The 6,771-nt window shown below is 36.9% G+C and overlaps 1 protein-coding gene and 1 long non-coding RNA gene across 2 annotated transcripts in view; both read left to right on the top strand.

Annotated features, from left to right (window-relative positions):
* LOC108530918 (uncharacterized) overlaps positions 1-2,583 on the top strand; it is a 3,677-nt gene extending 1,094 nt beyond the window's left edge. Inside the window, exons 2-3 of the long non-coding RNA XR_001886023.1 lie at positions 815-972; positions 2,553-2,583. This is a non-coding gene — a long non-coding RNA (uncharacterized LOC108530918). The remainder of the gene's footprint in view (positions 1-814; positions 973-2,552) is intronic.
* Positions 2,584-5,262: 2,679 nt separating this feature from the next.
* Positions 5,263-6,771, top strand: part of ASXL3 (ASXL transcriptional regulator 3) — a 162,706-nt gene continuing 161,197 nt past the window's right edge. The window contains 1 exon segment of the mRNA XM_017874075.1: positions 5,263-5,507. The gene's annotated coding sequence lies outside the window, so the exon portion shown is untranslated.

Genomic DNA, 6,771 nt, shown 5'->3' with positions numbered 1-6,771 from the left:
TTTTTGACCTAGGGGAGTGCTGGGAGAGAAGTACCCCCACCAGCAGATTATATTTCCCAGCCTGTCTGTCTCAGAGATTCCAGTCTATGTTTCCCATCCATTGAGGGCTCAGTTACCCTCGGGCTGTTTCCCACCAGTTTCCACTCTTCCCTAGATATCCCATACAGAAACTCCTGGCAGCTCACAGACTCCCCATTGAGCCCAACCCCTTCATGTGGGAAAAGGGGGGAAAAATGAAGAAAACTGGTCTTGAAAGCCTGCAGACTTTCATACCACAAGGAATGTGTTGACCACATGCATCTTAAACCAGACGAATGATGTTTGTTCAATCCTTCAACTTATTGATATTCAGCCATATCTGTTTCATGCTGTAAACTAAAACCTCAAAACCAGGAGGTTTTTCCCAGTCCTTCTCACAAACAGGGATTAAGTTGTAAATACACAGTCCCTTATATATTAAATTGTAATTTTGTTTATGGCGTAATTTATCTGCAGGGGGCATTGATTTTCACAGCAATCTCCTTTATCTTTAAAAATTTCAGGCTTTATATGGGTATGCAGCCACTGAAATATTATAGGTGAGGCTATCTCTGAATTGCTAAGGTCACAAAACAAAATCTCCCAAATTTGTGTTTTAATTTCCCATAATATGAAGCTGATGTATTTTACATTTATATTCCCTATTACTGGAACACCTACAGATTTTCCAGATGTTTGTATTATTATATGTCCTCCATACCTGATGGCAGGCATAGTTATCTTTTAAACCTGAATGCAAGGGTAATTAACAGCACTCTCAAAACTTTTTCTATAGATAGCTTACATTGAGAAGACGGATTCCTTGTGGGCCTAAACCCTACTGTCTGTAGCTGAGCGAATATAAGAGAACAACATCTGGCCTAATTTATCTTTAGGCAAAATTTAATAATGCTGAATGGCAACCTCTGGGAAAAAATCTAAGCAAGACTTGATGTGAGTCCTGATTTAGAGTTGGCTAATAGGTAACTCTTACTTTGTATTTATTTTTTCAAAGGGATGATTGTTTTGATCACATCAGAGTTAATAATTTTTCTTCCTTCTGTCATCAAAATAAACGTGATATTATAGTATAATGAGCTCCCAGCCTGGTTGTAAGCAGAACTCAGCTTGTAAAATCAGGACTAAGGAAGGCTAGGAAGCAACAGGGACTATCTGATTTCATGCAGAATCTTTTGTTGGCAAAGGCAAGTTTTAATACTCCATTGACTTCTCAAAGAGATCCAACCCCTATTTCATACCAACAAATGCTGGCTGATTGAAACCAGTCCTGCTTGCTTATAAATATACCTTAATTCCTCTAGCACATAGTTTAAGAAGACCAGAAATGAGGGGTAAACTGGGGAGGGTTGGAAAACTTGGCTCATATTAAGGTAGGTAGTACATCAAGAAGCATGTAGAAATATTTGCCCCGAATTCATTTAACATAAATCTTAAAAAAACATATATATATGGGGTTTCACTATGTTGACGAGGCCAGTCTCTCGAACTCCTGACTTCAAGTGATCTTCCCATCTTGGCCTCCCAAAGTGCTGGGATTACAGGCATGAACCACCATGCCTGGCCTATTTAGCACAAATCTTGATGCAGATATTTTAATTATATCATAATTGAGTATAGTAATTCAGGATGGGAGTTCTTTGACTTGGTTTGTGGTATAAACCATTATAGTAAATATTTATGCATGACTCAAATTGGAAACAGGAACACACATTTTGCTTAAGTCTACTGGTCTGTAGAAAGCCTGTGGTCTAAAATCTAAACTCTTAGGACACCTGCTTCATATTTTTTAAATGTTGGTCCTGTTTTTGAAGGCTTGGAATCAGGAATTTCTTCACCTATTACTCATCAATGTTTTAGGTAAAGAACTTTTACCACTAGAATTATTTATAACTTTGCCCGTGGACTCCCACTGTTGTAAAATGTTTAATTTTTTAGATATTACTTCTGGATGGATCAAGTGCATATTTAACAAGCAACTACAACCTGCTTCTCAGAATTTTTGTTTTTTAAGAATTTGGGTTGCCAGTGATGAGGTTTTAGGAATCGCTATGGTTTTATTAATCTAAAGGAAGCAGATAAGTTAGCATCTGACTTAAAAGCATTTATTGTATATCCTGTATCTTTTAAAAATATCCTATGAAAGGAATCAACTATGGGCTCAATAATTAGTATAATGAACACATTGGTTATGAACCTTTGGTCATCTAACCAATTTAATGAAAAGGAGAATTTATTGGAAGACTCATAAGTTATAAGCCATTGCGGCAAAGTGAGAGGTTCTAGGTAATACTTGGAAAGAATGAAAGTAGCTAGGACTCTCCCATCCTCTCTCTGCACAGTATGCTTATTTTCTGAGCCTGGCTCACATGCCTACGAACATAGCTTCCAGCAAATTTCAGGCTCTCCTCACATGGTATCATTACCAAAAAGTAATCAAGATGTTTTCTTGAGTTTTAGGGTTGTACATCCTGGAGAAGATTAATGATTGGCCCTCTTTGTGTCCCCAACTCCAGCCATCCCTCCTTCCCATCTTTAATTGGCAGCTCTTCAAGAATTGCTTATTCCTGAAGGAATATGACAGGAATATGTGAACTGTCAGCAATATAACAGCTTCCATTGAAACCAAAATGAGAAAGGGCATTCTTCGGAAGAAGGAAGTAGGGAATTGTGCACAGACAACAATAAACTGAGTACATCAATTCTTTCTTGTCTCCTTTTTTTTTCGTTAGGCAAGTATTACACACCTACCACGTGCTAGTTACTAGAAATATAGCAGCAAACACATATCAAGATGGTAACAATTCCATAGAATCTGAATGATAATACCACCACTGGAAACAGAATAGGCAGGGGTCATTTCTATGTAGAGTAAATGAGCATTTTGAATGAATATGAAAGAAGATATATAGCTTAGTTCCTTCCTTTCATTTTAAATCCATTTCTAAGTAAATTAGATGCTTGCCACTCTCCCTTCCCCCACTGTAGTAAGCCAGAGAATAAGTGTCTCCAGCAATGGTAATGGCAAATTTTATCATATTTCATTTTGGTGTATGTGTGTGCTTGGTGAATATTTGTTAAATAAATGGATTATTGAGGTGGTGGTGCTGTTGTCCATCTATAGTCAGGAGAAAATAATTACTATTAACTGTGACAAAATAAACATCATTGTCATTCTTCAACATTTAAGTGGACAGAATCAAATAATTTCATATAACAAAGTCATTGTATCCAATTATCTAAAGATATATTTTACAACTAATTTCTTCTGGCAGATACATCTGAATGCTGTGTCATTTCAGACTAGTTTGTGGGAATAACATTGAATAATTTTTCTGACTCAGATTGAATGATGAGTAATGTTTGCTTTGGAATAATTTCAGTCTTCCTGTATTTTATTTTCTTCACTATGATTACAGTATAAGGCACATAACTGTTTCTGTTGTTGGTTGAGTATTCATATTTGTTTTGTTTTTCAGCTGACCTTCGTTCTCTATTTCATTCATTCATTCATTCGTTTATTCATTCATTCATTCATTTTGAGACAGGGTCTGGCTCTGTCACCCAGGCTGGAGTGCAGTGGCATGATCTTGACTCACTACAATCTCCACCTCTCAGACTGAAGAGATCCTTCCACCTTCGCCTCCTAAGTAGCTGGGACTTGGGCACGTGCCACCATGCCTGGCTAATTTTTGTATTTTTTGTAGAGACCAGGGTTTCACCATGTTGACCAGGCTGGTCTCAAACTCCTGAGCTCAAGCAGTCCACCTGCCTTGGCCTCCCAATGTGCTGGAATTAAAGACATGAGCCACTGCGCCTAGCCTTGAGCTGACTTTTAAATCAGCTGTTAACAACTATATAACTTATATAATACATGCATAAGTCATATAAATTACATAATATGTAGAGTCTCCAGGGTTACAATTGTTAACGCTAATATTTTTATATGGCGGGGATGTGGGTAGGACTTTATGGGAACATGTATATGTACACCACAGACACTGGAATATATGCATCCTCTCTATGTATTGTTCTTCAACATGTTTATTTTTACTTACCACTTCCTCATGGACATCCTCCCATGTCAGTACATATTGTCTTGTTCCTTACCCTATTCTTCTATTATTTTATGGTATGTATGTACCCTCATTTATTTAACCAGCTCCCTCTTAGACTATGTCTCATTATTTTGGAGTCATAATCTCATATAATGCTTCAGTGTACATGCAAGATAGGCTGTGGATTTTGTAAGAAAATACCTAAAGGTAGATGAGGTTCAGTAAGTGAGAGTGCCTGCCTTTTACATTTTAATAGTACTGTTAAATTATTCTCCAAGTGAACTTTTACCATTTGATACGAAACAGTATATTGTGATGGTGAAACACTTGGACAAGGAGGCATGGATTTGAATCCCAGTTCTGCTTCTTACCTGGGAATAACCTGGTATAAGTGAATTAAAAGTGAATTAATGTGTTGGTGTCTCAGTTCTCTCATCTACAAAACAAAAAGAAAAACAAAAAACAAACAAACAGAAAACAAATCTGCCTAACTGGGTGACTGTGAAATTAAATGTCTTAATGTAAGTCAAGTTCTTAGAAAAATGCTTAGCTTATTTTGAATGCTTTCTAGCATTATGCATTAGCTGCTCTTATTAACATCAGCATCTTATAAGGATTCCCAAGATTTAAAACTTTAGGGTTTTGACTGATTGCTGCTTTTCATGTTATCCTGCAGGGAATGCTGGGTATCCCTGTTGTCTGTTTTCGTAAGGACAGGGGTTTAGTATTCATATGTAGGCAAAAGTATACACTAAGCACATTAATTTTCATAATATTGTATTAATCCTGCATCTACAAATAGTTTTCAGAGTTATTATATATCTATCTATACTACTAGTAGTAAAATATAAATAAACCCCAAATTGTTAGACTATATAATCTTGATTTAATCATATTAGGTCTTGGGAAGATTGTCTACTTTGTTTCATCTGATGTTCTCATTTATATTTTGTCTTATGTTTAGATTTTTATGGGAGGTTCTATAACAAAACTTACTATATGTCCTATGTTTGCTTTTACTTAACCCTCCTTGTAAATATTGTCCGTTGCTCCCCAGTGCTTCTGTATAAAAATGTCTATGTGAGACACTTCTCTTAGTTTAGAAATAAGAAGGCATTTATCTGATCTGACAAACTCATGTTTCTTTCATTCAGCTAATGAGAGTTAACTAATGTCTGCCTCCACATTTTAACTGCCATAAAATTGGGACAATGTTCAAGATCAAAGTCACAGCAACTTTATCATCGGGCATGATTTCTCATTTTTGAAACATCTCACTGGATTAGTCTCTTTTAAACTAGTGCAAGTTTCTTTCAAGGAGATGTGATAAGAAAAGTTACATGAGAGAAGTTATATGGGATAAGAAATGATGACGTATGAGCCTCGATGACAAGACACTGAAAGAATCTGCAGGTATGACCAGGAAGTGTTGTGTATAACCATGGGAATAATCACAAAGAACAGGAGAGCAGTTGTCCAAAGGCCTGGGTTCGGATCTTCATTCTCCCACTTTCTAGCTGTATAACACTGGGCAAATTAAATTAACTCCTTTGTATCTTCATTAATTCATCCATAATCTATAAAATGAGGGGGACAATAGGCCCTATGTGAGAGGGTTGTTAGAAGTATTAAATGAGCTCATATGCATGTTAGAATTCTGCTTAATGCAGAATAACTGCATTTTTAAAAAGGGTAAACTTTTTAATTATAGATTATTGAGCTTCATCTCAACCTTCAATAAAATACATTGTTGAAGAGATGACTGTGAGCATATAGAAGCGGATGATCATATCCCTGCAAGGCATTATGGATTCTCTAAGTTAATTCATGTCAAACTAAATTAATTTAGTTTTGATAGGATTATTAGACTTATACATCAGGAAGATGCACATATTAGAGCTAAATTTCAGCCAGTCATTTGATGTAAGTCTATTTATTGTAAAACTCGTTTAGAAGTGATGGACATTTATAAACTGGGTGATAGTATAATTAAATGAATTTGTTTTGGATTGAACATATATAGATAAAGTGTATAGACTGAGTAATCAGTATCAGTCTGAAAGGAGATTCCAATGGCAGCCATAACAGTTTGTTTTCCATTGCTTTGTTTAGCTCTGTCATGAATAACTTGGAGGAATACATCAAAATCATGCTTGTCAAATAGGTGGCCGAAAAAATAAGGGCAATTGGAAAAACTGAGCAATTGGAAAACAATGGGGATTACAAAAGAACTGTGTAAGCTTGAGAAAATAACGTGTAACTAAAAAGATAAAATTCACTTGAGATCACAGTGTCCTTTTATGCAGCAAGTTTTTTGGGGGCATGTAGAAATCCAGTGGAGGAGATTTCTGGGATGAGTTTAACTGTTTCTTTTTTTTTTTTTTTTTTTTTTGGAGACAGAGTCTCGCTCTGTCACCCAGGCTGGAGTGCAGTGGCCGGATCTCAGCTCACTGCAAGTTCTGCCTCCCGGGTTCAGGCCATTCTCCTGGCTCAGCCTCCCGAGTAGCTGGGACTACAGGCGCCTGCCACCTCGCCCGGCTAGTTTTTTGTATTTTTTAGTAGAGACGGGGTTTCACCGTGTTAGTCAGGATGGTCTCGATCTCCTGACCTCGTGATCCACCCGTCTCGGCCTCCCAAAGTGCTGGGATTACAGGCTTGAGCCACCGTGCCCGGCCCT

Source organism: Rhinopithecus bieti, unplaced genomic scaffold (assembly GCF_001698545.2).
Source record: "Rhinopithecus bieti isolate Rb0 unplaced genomic scaffold, ASM169854v2 scaffold_5260, whole genome shotgun sequence".
Classification (NCBI taxonomy): Eukaryota; Metazoa; Chordata; class Mammalia; order Primates; family Cercopithecidae; genus Rhinopithecus; species Rhinopithecus bieti.
This window is presented reverse-complemented; position numbering and strand designations above follow the sequence as displayed.